Genomic DNA, 16,455 nt, shown 5'->3' with positions numbered 1-16,455 from the left:
TCCAAATTATTTTGAAACTAATTCTTCTAGGGGCTTTAAAAAACTTAATTATTTCGCGTTTGTTTTGATTAAAGTATAAACCAAGTATGTTTTATAAACGTGCGCACTATTTTCTTTCGTTTCGGATCGTTGGCTCATACGTAAGCGGTTTACCTGTTCCTGATCGAGATATGAAAATTCAGACAAGACAATAGCATGGCCCGCCCTCCCTTCGTGCCGCTAGCCCAGCCCTACGCGGCATTTACACACAAAAGCATGTCTGCTAGTAGCCAATGTAATCGGGTATTTAGGCGATCAAATCGTTACAGTCGTCCTCCGAAGTATTGAATGTTCCCAAAACTGATCCTAGAGGAAACTGATTTTTCCCACAGTTACCTGACAAAGTTGACTTCCTTGCACTGATCATAGCACGGAAAGTTGCTAATTGCTGCATCTACTTACTTTTGCTACGCCGTTTTTCCCGCACACCAGTATTCCAACCACGAATACTAGAAAAGACCCAGTATGGATCATAAACATAAACAAATTACGTTTTTGGCCCGAAAATAAACATTATAGTATAACATTGCTTAAATGGAACTGCCAAAACATAATGCTATGTATTAGTATAGGATTCGGGCCAACAACGTCATTTGTTTATGTTTATGATCCTAGGATTCGTGATTCCAACCAAGCAACACAAAACAGCGTGATTTTATTATGCACGTGATACGTGAAAATGAGTTGGCAACAATTAAAGATACTACGACTACGATCAGCTGGTGCAGCGTTTCCCATTTCGTCAATGTTTGGATTTAACCTAACCTAAAAACATGCTGTACAGTGTTTGAAAGACTAATTCGGTGTTTTGTATTCTTTGGTTGGAATACTGGTGTGTGACAAAGACAAAGTAAAAACTGTGCGGCAAAGTAAGTGAATGCAGCAATTAGCAACTTTCTGTACTATAATCAGTGCAAGGAAGCCCACTTTGTCGGGTGGCTGTAGGAAAATAACTATTGTTTTCTGTCAAATTAGCGATACACAAAATTAGGATAGGCCTACAATAATTCCTCCTAACGTTTGCTTTTGAAGTTTTTTAATGTATTACTATATTTCCAAAGAAATTGCTTAAGATACCAGGAAAACTAATTCAGAGCTAATTAAAAAATCTAATTCACTTTGCGGTCTTTTATAGGACTTATAAATTGTCTGTTTACTGCAGAACGCTAAGAATGAATTTATTTAACGTCCTTTTAAACGTTGCATTCAAACAATTATTTATCATCAATATCGTAGTTGGAGATGTGAAATCACAAGCAAACATTTTCAGAGAACTAATCTGAAGATTTTACTAATTTTGTGTGAGACACCTTTATAAATAAATCAGAATCAATCACAACTTGTTAAATTCAAACAACGTGAAATGTGGGATGAAGAAAAATAGTTTCTACTAAAATAGTAGTTAAGAATGAGCCATGTTTGACAATCTGCTCTCTGAGTGAAGCAAAACTTTCAGTTAATAATTATTTACTGTTATGGCTTTTAGATAAGTTATTTTACTCTTTATAGAGAAAGTTCTCCTAACCAAACCTAACCTAACCTAACCTAAACTAACCTAACATAGCCTAGCCTAACCTAACATGACAGACCTTTATTTTTTAAGATAAACATCTACAACCCACACCTTATTCATACAAAGTATGGTTTCCGAAGCACTGGACAATGGTCAATCACTAAGCTAAATTCCATTTTTGTTTGGCCGGATTCGATCCTGCGGCCTCTAGGCAAAAGTCCCGCGCTCTAAACGCTATTTGGAAGATGCAGTGTTCAGTAGAACTATATAGTCAATGGTAGAACCCTAACTGCTTGCGATAAATACATTTTGATTGCAGATAGGCTTGGTTTGGGCGCCTTTATATGGTTAGAGTGTTGGAACATACAGTACAAGAGGCTGAGTAGGTGGTGAGATGTTTGTAGGGGGTTGGTGGTTGTGGGGGGTGTGGAGGGGGGTGGACAAATACCCCTACACTGAACATTGGTTTGATTTTATTACCACGAATCCCATTTGTTGACACTGTAGAGAAACGATGGTTATGATTTCGTCAATTCTCGTTGTACTACCTAAAGTTTATTGTTTACCTTTAAGCGAATTTCCCACATAGGGAATTAAGCTATTACAGTTGGTCTCATGGTAAGACCTTGACCCGAGACCGATTATCTTTTTCGTTTTGATGTCCCTAGAGGCCAAAAACACAATCCGTTCACATTCATATATATGCACGATAACTCGAGCAAAATTGATCCGATTTCCATGAAATTTGGTACAACGTGTAAAGCTACGTTTATTCATACGAGTTCGCGAATCAGCATGATCGGACGATGGGAACGGGGTTTTATTGTGGGATTTATGGGGTAAAAATATTTTTTCTCATATACGTAACATATACCCTGAAAACATAAAATTTACCAATTTCTCTCTGGACCATTTTGAAGAGCTTGAAAACAAATAATATTGAAGTTTTTTTAAATGATTATTGGTTACGGATAAAATTCAAACAGATGTAAATTTAAAATTCGCATGTTATTCTTATGGAGGATAAGTAAACTGTTGTTGTTTGCTTGTTTATGTATATATTTTGATCAAACGTGGCAGAAGCTATTTATTTTATACTAAGCTATTAATGTTTTACTATAAAAACTTTGTTAACCTCTCTGTAGCAGCAAACCTAGGTACTCGTTAAACCTAATGTTATTAAAAAGGATTGAATTGAAAATCAAGAAAATCAATCAGAATGCTGATACTGTTGATTAACTCTAGTATTGTAAAGAGGTGGACTTGCAAACCAGTTAACTTCATGGATCAGGTAAGAGGGTACATGGGTTTCCTTTTAGGAGTTCGCCTTATTCAATTTAACGTCCAGGGGTAAATTGGTACTGTAATTGGTTAAGGGCTACTATCGCAGCCTGGAAGTGGAAGGTAGACATTAGTTGTGATATCTACATTACTTAGGTTACAAATTATGAATGAATACCACTTTACTGTCTCCATAGGGGAAAATCAATAACAAAAAGTAATAAGTAAATATAATAGTGTTATTCAGTGATCATACTCTATATGATCTTTTTAAATTATTAAGCCCTCTTCTGACCAATGGAGGTGCCAAAGCAACCAATAAACTAGGTGTACAATGCAGTTGTTGCTTGCAATATTGAGTGGAGCTAGCATATTAATCCAATCCTTTTCTTAAGTCAATGCTACATCTATTTCTCGTAATTGAGATATATACTTGTTGTATCCAATGTCAACATAGGTTTAGTTCACATAAATGGAATGCATATTTGCAGTATTTTAAAGTCCAAAGTCAAATTATAAGTCTGGTTCAGGTAAATGAATTGTTTACTTGCATGAACCAAAGACTATGTTTCATGTGGTTCTCGTAAATTAAATTTCTACTTGCAGTATCCAAAGACTATGTTTCATGTGGTTATCGTAAATTAAATTTCTACTTGCAGTATCCAAAAACTATGTTTCATGTGGTTCTCGTAAATTAAATTTCTACTTGCAGTATCCAAAGACTATGTTTCATGTGGTTCTCGTAAATTAAATTTCTACTTGCAGTATCCAAAGACTATGTTTCATGTGGTTATCGTAAATTAAATTTCTACTTGCAGTATCCAAAGACTATGTTTCATGTGGTTCTCGTAAATTAAATTTCTACTTGCAGTATCCAAAGACTATGTTTCATGTGGTTCTCGTAAATTAAATTTCTACTTGCAGTATCCAAAGACTATGTTTCATGTGGTTCTCGTAAATTAAATTTCTACTTGCAGTATCCAAAGACTATGTTTCATGTGGTTATCGTAAATTAAATTTCTACTTGCAGTATCCAAAAACTATGTTTCATGTGGTTCTCGTAAATTAAATTTCTACTTGCAGTATCCAAAGACTATGTTTCATGTGGTTCTCGTAAATTAAATTTCTACTTGCAGTATCCAAAGACTATGTTTCATGTGGTTATCGTAAATTAATTGTCTACTCGCAGTAATAGTTCATTTGATTCACAAATATTGATTACCTATTTGCAGTATTCAAAGTCAATGGTACGTCTGGTTCATGTCAATGGAATGTTTACTTGCAGTATCCAAAATCAATTGTATTTTTGGTTTACATTGGAATTCCTATTTGCAGTACATATTCAAAGTCTGCATTAATGGTACGTCTAGTTCACGTAAATGAAGTCCACTTGCAGTATTTGGATAGTCGCTCAGTCGGCGTCCGTCAGTCAATTTCAGATTTCTTTGGACTCAACGGTAAGGTATATTTGATACCTAATGGTAGGTTTAAATTTGACGGTGTTCGGAAAAAATATCGGTGAATAAATCTGAAATTGACTGACGGACGCCGACTTAGCGACTTAAAGTCATGCGCTGGATGAGTGTAGATTTCGCAATAGAATATTATCTATTAAAGAATAATTATTTTGACTATGACGTGACTGATGTGACAGAACTGCGAGGTGCCGTAACTGTGTATCGATCTTTATTGGAACATTGTATTTTAATTTTAATTTTGAATAGCTTAATTTGCATTTTCCATAAGTTTAACACGTGTTTTCCACAAGCTGACTTTACCAGAACGCAAGCACATGCTCTATATTATTACTAAATATTATTGTATGTGACGAGAGTACGTTGGTACCAGAACAGATGCGGTAAAGCAGTTTGGTAGTTTGCTGTAAATATTACAGTAGCGCCTCGGATTGGATCCCGACAGTAGAACTGTTGACCATCATTCTGTAATCAAGTTATTTAGTTATTTGTACCAGCTGTTCTGTTCAAAGGCAGTAAAGCTAATTGCTCATCTTTGATCGGCTCTTGAAATTTAATATGATTTTTTACATGACCGTTGGTTATGCATGGGCTCTTTTTGTGTAATAAACGTGTCAAATATCTCTGTATTTAATTGTAGGTTAACGAATGTTTGATAATTGTTTTAAATGTTATTCGTTACACGTGATTTGGAAATTAGATTTCCCTGTGGTTACCTGACAAAGTGGGCTTCCTTGTACTGATGAAGTAGCTAATTGCTGCATTTACTTACTTTTGCCATACTCATTTTTTTGCCGCACTCCAGTATTCCAACCAAACAACCCAAAACGGCGTGCTTTTATTTGGAACGTAATACGTGTACGCTTGAAAATAAGTTGGCAACACTACGACTACGATCAGCTGGTGCAGTGTTTCCCATTTCGTTCAACGTTTAGGCCTGAGTGAAAATTTAAAAACGTACGTTTTCAGAAAAAGCACTTTGCAAATATTTTTCCCCTTTTTTCAAAACTTTTATAATTTTTTTTATTTCATTAACATTTGAAGTTTCATAAAATGTCCATGGTAACGCAATATCTTTGGTAGTTTTCTTTTTTAAGAGCATCTTTAGTAGAAAAACACAAAATCCTGTCACGACCATAACGGACGTTTAAATGATTATTAAAAATAGTCAATATTATTTGTATAACTATGTTTTGCTATGAACTAATTTACTTTTATGACCATTATACAATAAAAAGGTCACTGAACTTTTGGTATATTTGGTCTTTCTAGAAAAAAATAATAAAAAACTCAAAAAATAGAAAAAAGCCAATAAAATCTTTTTAAGTTTGTATACCTCCGAAAAAACTTACCTGAGACCCGAAAAACCGTCATGTTTGTATAGAGGTGTGCTTCTTTTGTTTATAAAACATTGAAATATGACGATATTTTAATTTTTGAAATTTTTATGATAGAAATCATAAACGTGATGGTCAGGGACAATCAGTACGGTCGTGAATTGTCTGGAATAATCTAAATCTTTCTAAACAATCCTTCAATTATACTGTTAGTTATAATAAAACTGTGTGTTTCAATTGAACTAAACTGTTCAATTTACAATTATATTAAAGTTATTGTCACGACCAAACACACTATAATCCATAAGGCTGGATTGGTCGTGAAAAAAACCGCGATGGTCGTGAAACTTTGGTCGTGAAATTACGTGTTATTTGGCTCTGTTCTGGCGGTAGCCCTGCACCTCATGTTCGAGGATACAAAGTGGACTTCTAGGTTAATCTAGCAATTGAAATATCTTATAAACAAAAATTAACACCATGTCTACTTCATCGAATGACTACGTACGGTCATGGACACACCAAAATTACAAAAAACACAATCTTTCCTTTATTAATCTTATAATTCCTCCTTTCAACTCAAAACGACCGGCACTACAATCCTGACGTACACCCCGAACTAGTCTCTAAAACCAACTGACTCCATCGACGCCAGGCTTGCCACTGTCGTGCTCCAAAGTTGAAAATTTTTCCCAAATGGTCGTGACGCCAAATCGAGGGACAGACTTATTTTGTCATGGTAGTCAGTCTGCAATGACAATAAAATTATAATATGCTCCTTTTTTGTAAGTTTAATAACCATTGATGACATAAAAATATGGCTTTATATATTTTGGCATGAATAATTACTCGAAAAACAGCGTGAAAGTTGGAAAATGTACCCTAGGGACACGTCATGGTCGTGAATTTCGAGACTTTAAAAATACGAAAAAAATACCTAGAACCTATTTAAAACCATATAAATGTGTGTAACGTGTTGCCCCCGTCCCAAAAAATATTAAAACACATAATAATAAACTACAAATCCAGTATCTACGAAGTAAAAGGCCAGGGACATGAAAACGTACGTTTTTAAATTTTCACTCGCCTACGTAGTGTATAGTGTGTGAAAGACTAATTATTTATATGCTTTATAGTATCTGTAGGAAAACATAATGTGTAACGCGAGTAAAAAGTGCCACTTCGCTCACTAGTTAAATAGTTATTTAAATTGGAGAAATGAAATTGTGAAACTAGTAATATAAACGGTTGATGGACGACGAAAATGCATGTAACGTATGCATCCTAATTTATCGTTGACGTTCCATCAATACAGGAGGCATGGTATGATTGAGAAGTTCTCTACTAGTATTTGTCGATTCCAATAACACCTTCTGATCCCAATAACCCTCTTCGTACGGGGTTAGCGTATAAGCATAAACTTATTATGGCAGTTAACTCGAGCTTTGAGTTTGCAATGGGAGAGGACACGGTTTAAAAAAAATGGTTCTATTAATTTACGGTATACTATAGTATAGCTCATCTACCATAGCTATAATGTTCTACCACTGTACCTAAACAATAGAAAAAAGTAAATTTCTCATTATGTATCACAGCTTTTTGTTGATGCTTGGTTCAAATTAGCTGTTGTCATTAATTCAAAAAGTTAATAGTGCTGCATCCTGTTGGTAAACTTTATAACTTTATAATGCTATTGAATATCATAGAACCAACTTGTGTAGGCCTACTTGAAGCAGCTGACAAAATTCTTTAATTTATTTTGAATATGAAACTCATAAGGTTAACATGTGAGACTTCAGAGCCACTGGGACAGAGCCCGAAAGGATTTTGATATAAGAATATGTCTATATGTTAATCGGGAACGCGAGCTATCATCATACCAAATTTCAGCCCAATCCGACCAGTATTTAATGGGTGATTGAATTCAAACAAACAAACACACAAACTTTCACATTTATAATATTAGTAAGATAAGATATAGATAGTTAGATTGTCTTTATAGCTTTAGTATTAACAACAAAATCAGCTTGAAAATGTTTAAGTACATACATACAATGTTTCACCCTTATCAAATTCAATGATTTTGTCTGTAACACCCCTTTTTTTGCCGTTCTACTTAACCGACTTTAATGATGTAGGTGTCATTTTAAAGTTCATAAACCAGCGCACCTGCGAATGGTAACGAAAAAGATAATTTCCGCACGGGTTTCGTCCCCCCTTGGTTTTAAACTATTTCTAGAGTTCACATTTAACGATCCAACTTTCTTTGTAACGGTTTGAATATGAATTGTAATCCAACAGCTGATCCTTTAGTTGGATGTTTAATAACAGTAAATCTGTAAAACAAGACCGGCGAAACGAAACGGTTTACGAAAATTGATTTTAAAGAGGCAACTTTTAATAATTGAAACATGATTGAGGTAGATAAATATCCCTTCAATTTTTATGGTGTGGATCTACATATATTTTAAAAGTATTAGGGAGTTGCATTTTAGTTTTCTTTCTTGAAAACATGTTTTGAAACCAACTAAAATGCACCCAGGCAGCTTATGTTAATTTGAACGAATTATAGGTAAAAATTGCTTAACAGATCAAACAGGTGTGAACCATTAAAACATACCTCGCACAGTTGGGTAGTTCAAATTTTGCAATACTAATCGTGTGCTCTGTTGGATAGTCCGCTGAAATACTGAGTTTTTGTATATCTTCATTCAACATAGGACGAGGTAGAGGTGAATATGTTTCCAGTGTTAACATTGTTTGTTTTTCTACAGGTAGTGACCGCTGACACTTCACTAGATGAAACGTTTGAAAATGTGAAAAGAAGCTTACTTTCGGCAACGTACAAGAAGAGTACCTCAGGTACATTCCAATACTCAAAAACGCTCTCCGAGCCCGGAATCATTGAACCCACAGAAGCTTGTGGGTGCATTAATGGATGGTCTTTGTCAATCTCAGGACCTGATTGGGACAAAGAAGATAATAAGTTTATCTTGAATGGACTTAGATTCAAAACTGGTTTGCACGTAAACTCATTCCACATGTCGAGTAAAACGGCAACTTCAATGCTGGAATTAGATTGCTGTTCATCATTGGCATTGTTTCGTAAACGAAATAAATTGGCAGACTTTGACTTACCAATTAATATGAGACGGCTCAAGTTCGAGATGCTAGAAGATTCGGGGAATGTAATATGCAATCTCCTCTGGAATGAGAGTGAAATAAGTGAATTTACCAAGACAACTTTTGATCCGTCAGCCGTACTTAAAGAACACCCTATTGAAGGCCAACGTGATAGTCGTAAGAAGTATCTCAGTGGAGCAATCCAAACGGTTGTTGATTCAAAAGAATTCCAAAAACATTTCGAGCAACTGTTCCAGGAGGCAACCAAGGATCGATGCCAATTTGTTGACAAGCGTTTTGTACCTAACACATAAAACACACAACAACAAACAACACAACCCTAACAGGTATGGAAGTACTTTTGACATGTATTAAACTGCAATTGAGATTCATGTTTATTTGATTGATTTTCCCTAACACAGTAACTTTAAAACAAAATCACTACACATATCTATTCCGGGAAATGTTGCCAGTAAAACATGCAAACTACTTACTTTTAATAACAAGTTCACTTTGAACTTCAATTTGAACTTTTCTCATCTTACAATAATTACTGAGGTATTAAAGTCAAATTCGTAGGAATGACGAGATCCTTAAATTAGTAATTGAGTTCAAAGTATTCAACATGTTTTTACAAACCACGTGTTGTTTAAGTTAAACCACAACAACAAAAGTCAAGTTATCTATATATTAATACGCAATCTATATATTAATACGCAAGCAGTTTTCTTTTCACAGTCATAACTCGATAAAGGCTTGACGGATTTTAACGTTTGAGGTGTCAAATTAAAGGTATTTTCACGTAGATGTGCAAATACGTCTCAGAATATTAAGAAAGGGCATAACTTAAGCACAGTTAAGGGCTAAAGTTTGGGAACGGTGGCACTATCTGTTGACATTAAATCAAACCATCAAACTCAAAAGAAACAAAAGAAGTGACTTGCCTCGCTACAATGATGCTACCTGTATAGATGTCGCAGCTATTTTAAAGCTGAAAACAGAGCACCACCTGGCCAAATAAATCTTTGTTTTTATATTTTAAAAAACTAATAATGTCAAACGTGAATCCGTTCTGGATACGTCGTTAAATCCACTCTTATGTTCCCAACCGGAGACTTTGGTTGGGGCACCTAATTTAAAACACGCCTAAAACAGAACATATCGTAAAAATAATTTAACAATGCTATAGTACGTGTCGTACTGGTTGGCGTCAAGGGAGGGATTTAGCTTGCTAGATTAGGTCTGAAAAGCTCACTTTACAGTGTGTGGTTGACATCTACGTTCTCATAGAGGGCACCCACCTACAGAACATAAGACGATAAGACATAACCAAAGCAGTATGAGAACAAATCTATGTTTAAATATTGTACCGTAGATTACTTAATAACTTTTAATAAAACATAATATTTTTCACATTTCTATAATCAGTCATAGAAATTACTTTAGAGTAACTCTATGATTGAGGGTTTGCTGTTCATGTTTTTTGTTCTTTATTATTTTATTACATTTTAGCGAATTTCCCTATAGGGAAGTAGCTATTACCGTAGGTGGCACGGTAAGACCTAGACCCGGGACCGATTTACTTTTTCATTTTGATGTCCCCAGAGGCCAAAAACACTATTCGTTCAAATTTTTATATATGTGTATATATATATATATATATATATACGTCCGTGAACGCGATAACTTGAGTAATTTTTGTCCGATTTTGATGAAATTTGGTTTAAAGGTGTAAAGCGGGATAAACTTGAATGAGTTCGCGAACCAGCACGATCGGACCATGGGAACGGGGCTTTACGGGGGGTTTTATGGGGTAAAAATTGGTTTTTCTCACTTTTGACCCTCAAAACACAAAATTTCCCAATTTCTCTTTAGACCTTTTTAAAGAGCTTAAAAAACAAATAATTTAGTATATAAAAGTATTTTTGTTCGAATATTAGTAACGGAGAAAATTAAAAAAATTTTAAATTTAAAATTCCCATGTTATTCTTATGGAGAAAATTGTCAAATGTTGTAGTTTGCTTGTTTATGAATATATTTTGATCAACCTTGGCAAATTTATTTATTTTGTACTAAGCTATCAATATTTTACTCAAAAACACACTTTATTAGTTTCCTTGTAGCAGCAAACCTAGGTACTCGTTAAACCTAATGTTATTAAAATATATTTAATTGAAAATCAATTCAGACAAATGGAAATTCGCTTAGTCGGCAGGTTTGCTGCGGCGGGGGTATTATTATATTTTGTTATAAGTTGCAGTTTTGCTCGATTTAGAGCAACAGGTTATCTAGTAGGAGTAAATATTTGACAAACAATAGGAAACTCAAATCTCAATGGTACGTATTCTTTTCTGTTCTACTTCATGGCATTATCTAAATGCTGAATTTGTCACAAAACTCGTTACCATCCAGCCAGCAATCATCTATCCTCAGTAATCTCAGTGACTATTTGACAGAGGCTTATTTAGATTTGCAAAAATCTCTCTCCTCTTTACATCTGAGCCTCGTGGCACAGCGGAAGTCTGGAGATCCCCCAACGCATGCGACTGTTTCCACTCTCGGAACACTTATGTAAATCAACACATTTTTTATCTTTTTTTCTATAGTAGATAGAAGAAATAATTTTGCGGGGCTGATTAGTAACAAATGTTAGGCACTTTTTACAAATTTTGAAAATAAAAATTCCCTTAAGGGCAAGGGGGGGTGGGGGGTAACTAAAAATTTTCAAATGACAACCCCCATCTTGTGACCCCTCATTTTAAAGGTCATTGGAAGACAAATCCAAAGATAAGTCTGAAAAAAAATTTTGCACCCTATCCAAGATGGCGGTTTAAAATGTACTTAGGGTTGAACGGGTAAATTAGGTATGGCACACATTTCTTATCTTTTTTACTCTTTGTAGATAGAAGGAATTAATTTGCGGGACTGAAAAAGAACAGACGTTCTTGGCACTTTTTGGCATAATTTTGAAAAAAATTTCCCCATAGGGTAAGGTGGGGGTGGGGGGTAACTAAACATTTTCAAATGACAACCCCCATCTTGTGACCCCTCATTTGAAGACAAATTTAACGATGTGTCTGAAAAAATTTTAATATGTTTCAGACTTAATTAACCCGTTCAACCCTAAGTACATTTTAAGCCACCATATTAGACAGGATGTAAAAAAAACTTTTTCAGACACATAGTTAAATTGGTCTTCCAAATACCTTTAAAATGAGGGGTCACAAGATGGGGGTTGACATTTGAAGATTTTTAGTTACCCCCACCCCCACCTTACCCTTAAGGAGAATTTTTTCCAAAATTATGAAAAAGTGCCAAACGTCTGTTCTTTCTCAGTCCCGCAAATTAATTCCTTCTATCTACAAAGAGTAAAAAAGATAAGAAATGTGTGCCATACCTAATTTACCCGTTCAACCCTAAGTACATTTTAAACCGCCATCTTGGATAGGGTGCCAATTTTTTTTTCTGACACATCTTTGGATTTGTCTTCCAATGACCTTTAAAATGAGGGGTCACAAGATGGGGGTTGTCATTTGAAAATTTTTAGTTACCCCCCACCCACCTTGCCCTTAAGGGAATTTTTATTTTCAAAATTTGTAAAAAGTGCCTAACATTTGTTATTAATCAGTCCCGCAAAATGATTTCTTCTATCTACTATAGAAAAAAAGATAAAAAATGTGTGCCAGACTTAATTTACACACTGTATAGATAATGAAATGAAACTATAAGGAAAACAATAAAGGAAAAAGAGGATAATGAGGAATAATTATGTTCACGCCCGTAATGACACGTTTTGCAGTGAAATTAAAACGTTGTAGAGTAAAATTTAAGAAAATTCGTGAGCCCAAAAATTTGCTTTTGTTTCTCAAAAATCATGAAAGTAATAATTAATTACCATTAATTATCCTTCGTTAGAATAAAACCACAAAATATTCAGGTGATTGGGCTGGGTAATTATTAATTCAGTCTTTGTTCTGTACACGTACGCAACGCCGAGGTAAATACCCCGGTTATCAATAACTAAAACCGGCCGGGTCCATTTTATCGGACATTGCTGTTTTCCCTTTTCTAGTCCAACTAGTAACAACATAATGGCGAATTACAAATAAGTCAAATTACGATTAACTAATTTATAAAACGATTGTAAAATGTACTTACGGGATTTGGCCGGTTTCGCGCAGCCCACCCCCGCAAAGTTCAATACAGACTGACGACAACCGGAGCTCGTCCACCCTCCCCCACCCAATGACGTCACGTGATACGAGGGGGGAGATTGATGATCAGCTGATTGTAAACAAACACCTCCATTGTTGACGTCAGCGTTTTTAGTTGTGACCTTATCAACATCTACATCTTCTGATAGCCTAGGGTGACAGAAAAAAGTGAGACGTGATTCTACAGTATGTGCATTTAGTAAAAGGACTAAGTTAAGGACACGTTAAATCATTCGTCTCTCTGGCTAACTAACCTTTTAAGCAAAATGTCTGTCACTTTAAGATAAGACCTACAGTACTGTGAAAAGTTCCCCATGATAAACTTCGTATCTGAATTGACTAACCTAACCTATCCTAACCTAACCACTGATAAAATGTACAAATTATAAAACAAAGCCAACCTATTAAATCAAAATACAAACATGAGGCACGGTTTAAATGTTTAAAAAATCGGGCCGTACATTTTGAGCTTAACTCATGTAGGGGTTAAAAGTGCCGGGGTAAAATTCCGGCCCGTACATTCTAGGATTTATAATTTAATTTGTCATGATTAAATTCACAACCGTGAAAGGATGCGTTTAGTTCAACCTTCAATTTACTAAACTCAGGTTGTGCAACTCAAAAGTTCACGGCCGGAGTATCAACTCCTAGGCTGTGACTTAAGTTTGGCTCAGGGGAATAAAATTCCGCTACCCTCTAATATTCCTGGAAGTAGCTAATCAAGTGGTTAAACCGTGGTACTACTGGATACCTGGGTAGAAATCCTGCCAATTACTGATAAACTCCTGTGAAATAAATAAACAAATCTTTATACTATGTAATAGTACCGTAAACCGAGTGGAATCCGAACCACATTTCCCCTTGTAATTAACGAATTGGTCTAATTATCAGGATAGTACCGCCGATAGTCACTCACTAGTGCGGACGTTAATCCACACCAAAGAGTACCGTATCCACAGTGCATGCCTATAAATATCCACAATTCATGACGTCCTAGTAGTTAGATTACAGGACGACGCCACCGTCCCAGTCATAATGGTATATGGTAACGTAATTATTTACATATAGAAGAAGATAATACTGCGGAAAACATTGAAAAAGAACAGACTCTTCAACACAATAATGTGTATATAAATTTGAGATAAAAACTTCAAATTTATACTAATTCCAATATTACTAATTCTTCTAATAATGTGTATTTATCATATAACAGATTTACTTATTTACTTATTTTATATCTATACAGTGTCGATACAGCACCACAGCTACTAGTTTTATTGAAAAATCCAAACAGTATTATAATATGTTACCTATTAGAATAAGATGTTTTAATTGTTTTAAATTTAAAATAGTACTTAAAAACTACCTGTTAAACCTGTGTCCATATAGAGAAATAGACTTTATAAATGATGTTAAATTAAACCTTAGTTAAAACCTAACCTTTTAGTTCTAAGACATTTCCTTGACTGTGCCATGCATGTAAACCAGTGTAACGTCAATAAAGCATTCTTATTCTTATTCTATTGTGTATGTATATAGATAACGAGGGGACCGAGCTCGTGATAGTTGAAACAACGTGTTGATGAAACGTGGAAAGAAACACTTCCCAGAAGTGATTGTGCCTTCAAACTACGAGCTCGGCACGCTATACATGGAGGTATTCGTGTTTGCATTTCAAGCTTCTTGAAGGCGCCACAGGTGATGCAACTGATACAGATTTTACCGGCCAATCTTCTTATTGTGCAGATTCCCAACATAAAACTATATTTTTGATCCATTTGATTTTAGTTATTTTAAAACAGAGCACTACTTTTTAAGATTGATCGTACAATTAACCGATCAAAAAGTTTAAGGTACTAAGTTACCTACTGAGAATGATAGCAAATGTATAATCGTAGCATTTCCATACTAAAATATACTCCTCTTCCTGTTGCAATCCAATAATGTCTATTCAAATATGGCAGACGAATGTATGATTCGGACCTAAAATTGTCTTTGTGTGCAATATGGAATGACGACACTGCTAATGCATTTTTAATCAAATATAATTGAATATTTTTATATCACCGATTGTGTTTTTGGTCACTAGGTTTTCACGATTTTCACACTAAAACATATAATATGACAATTTCTTTCAAAACAATTTTTCGGAGCTTAAAAACACAAATAATTTATTACATTAACGCATTGTTTTACGTATAATGGTTACAGAGAATATCCCAGCAGACTAAATTTAATATTCATGTTATTCTTGTGGGGAATAAGTAAACTGTTGTAGTTTGCTTGCTTATGAATACATTCTGATCAAATTTGACAAATAGGTTTAATCCATCCTTAGCTACTAACATTTCACTAAAACACATCTTATTACCTCCCCTGCAGCAATCCTTGTGTATCTTTTTTTTAATAGGGGATGTATCTTACATATTTAAGGAATTATTTAAGTCAAAAGTGTCCAAATCCAATGAGGCAAATGGTAATTCGCGTCTGCAGGTTTGCTGCGGCAGGGTAATACCTTGTTACTGATATATATATATATATATATATATACTATATATCTTGGTGTGCGGTGTATGATAGTCTACATCTTAAGCAATTGGAAACTTTAAATTGTATTCTTAAATGAGTTGAGTGTGGATTGGATGCGTTGTGCGTAGGTTTCTGACCGAGCTGATTCTTTAGGACCATCATTTAAGAATCAGTTATTAAAACCCGTGGATTTACTATCGTTACGTAAGATTTGAATGTGACATTCTCCTTACTGTCTGCAATCAAGCTACTGTATTTACACAATTCAATCGAACACCTGCAAACAGGAACACAGATCCGTCATGTTATCTTTTGATGGATCTAATTTCACATGTTTTCAACGTATTAATCTAGAACAATCGTTGAAAATAAATGTGCAGCAAATGTAAACATGACCTTGGAACAGTTAGTTTCCACCAGAAATGTCGAGGTCGGCCCAAGAGCGTAGAGTACTGTGGTGTGGTTGTATTAGGCCTATCGCAACCTTTAGTCGTGAGACAGCTACAAAGCAGAGCAACACGTCTCAATGAAGTTATTATGCTCGTGAGTGGAGTTGCTTAACGTCCCCGCAACGTGTTACACATGTGGAACCGTTCCAGGAACCAGTGACAAGGTCACAGCGACTTGGAAGAGGGAAGGTAGTTCCGCTGAGAATCGGCGAAGACTACATGCTGTAGTTCAATTACAACTTTGATAGGAATTATAGGTGGCTTTGACCACCTTTGACTCGTGCTATGAGACTGGTAAAATTATGGTGTACCTCAGGGTTGTGTTTTTGATCCTATATATTTCGAAGTTTATTTGCCGTTTCCTTGTCAATCCCTTTATATTTAGGTGTTAGTTGGTATAAACACCTGTAATTTCTGTTGGTTCTTAGTGTTACAAATGTGGAACGGTTCCAGGAACCGGTGACAAGGTGACTGTAACTTAGAAGAAGGAAGGCGCAA

At 35.1% G+C, this 16,455-nt stretch overlaps 1 protein-coding gene across 5 annotated transcripts in view; it reads right to left on the bottom strand.

Moving 5' to 3' along the window:
* The window catches only part of LOC128988525 (uncharacterized), a 146,986-nt gene extending 134,006 nt beyond the window's left edge, over positions 1-12,980 (bottom strand). For all 5 annotated transcript variants that reach the window (XR_008490395.1, XR_008490396.1, XR_008490397.1 and 2 more), the window contains exon 1: positions 12,924-12,980. The gene's annotated coding sequence lies outside the window, so the exon portion shown is untranslated. The remainder of the gene's footprint in view (positions 1-12,923) is intronic.
* Positions 12,981-16,455: the final 3,475 nt, after the last annotated feature.

This window comes from Macrosteles quadrilineatus, unplaced genomic scaffold, assembly GCF_028750875.1.
Source record: "Macrosteles quadrilineatus isolate MER2022 unplaced genomic scaffold, UCM_ALF_1.0 Scaffold_3__2_contigs__length_128488019, whole genome shotgun sequence".
Taxonomy (NCBI): domain Eukaryota; kingdom Metazoa; phylum Arthropoda; class Insecta; order Hemiptera; family Cicadellidae; genus Macrosteles; species Macrosteles quadrilineatus.
Note: the sequence above shows the minus strand (reverse complement) of the source record. Positions and strands in the feature narration are given on the sequence as shown.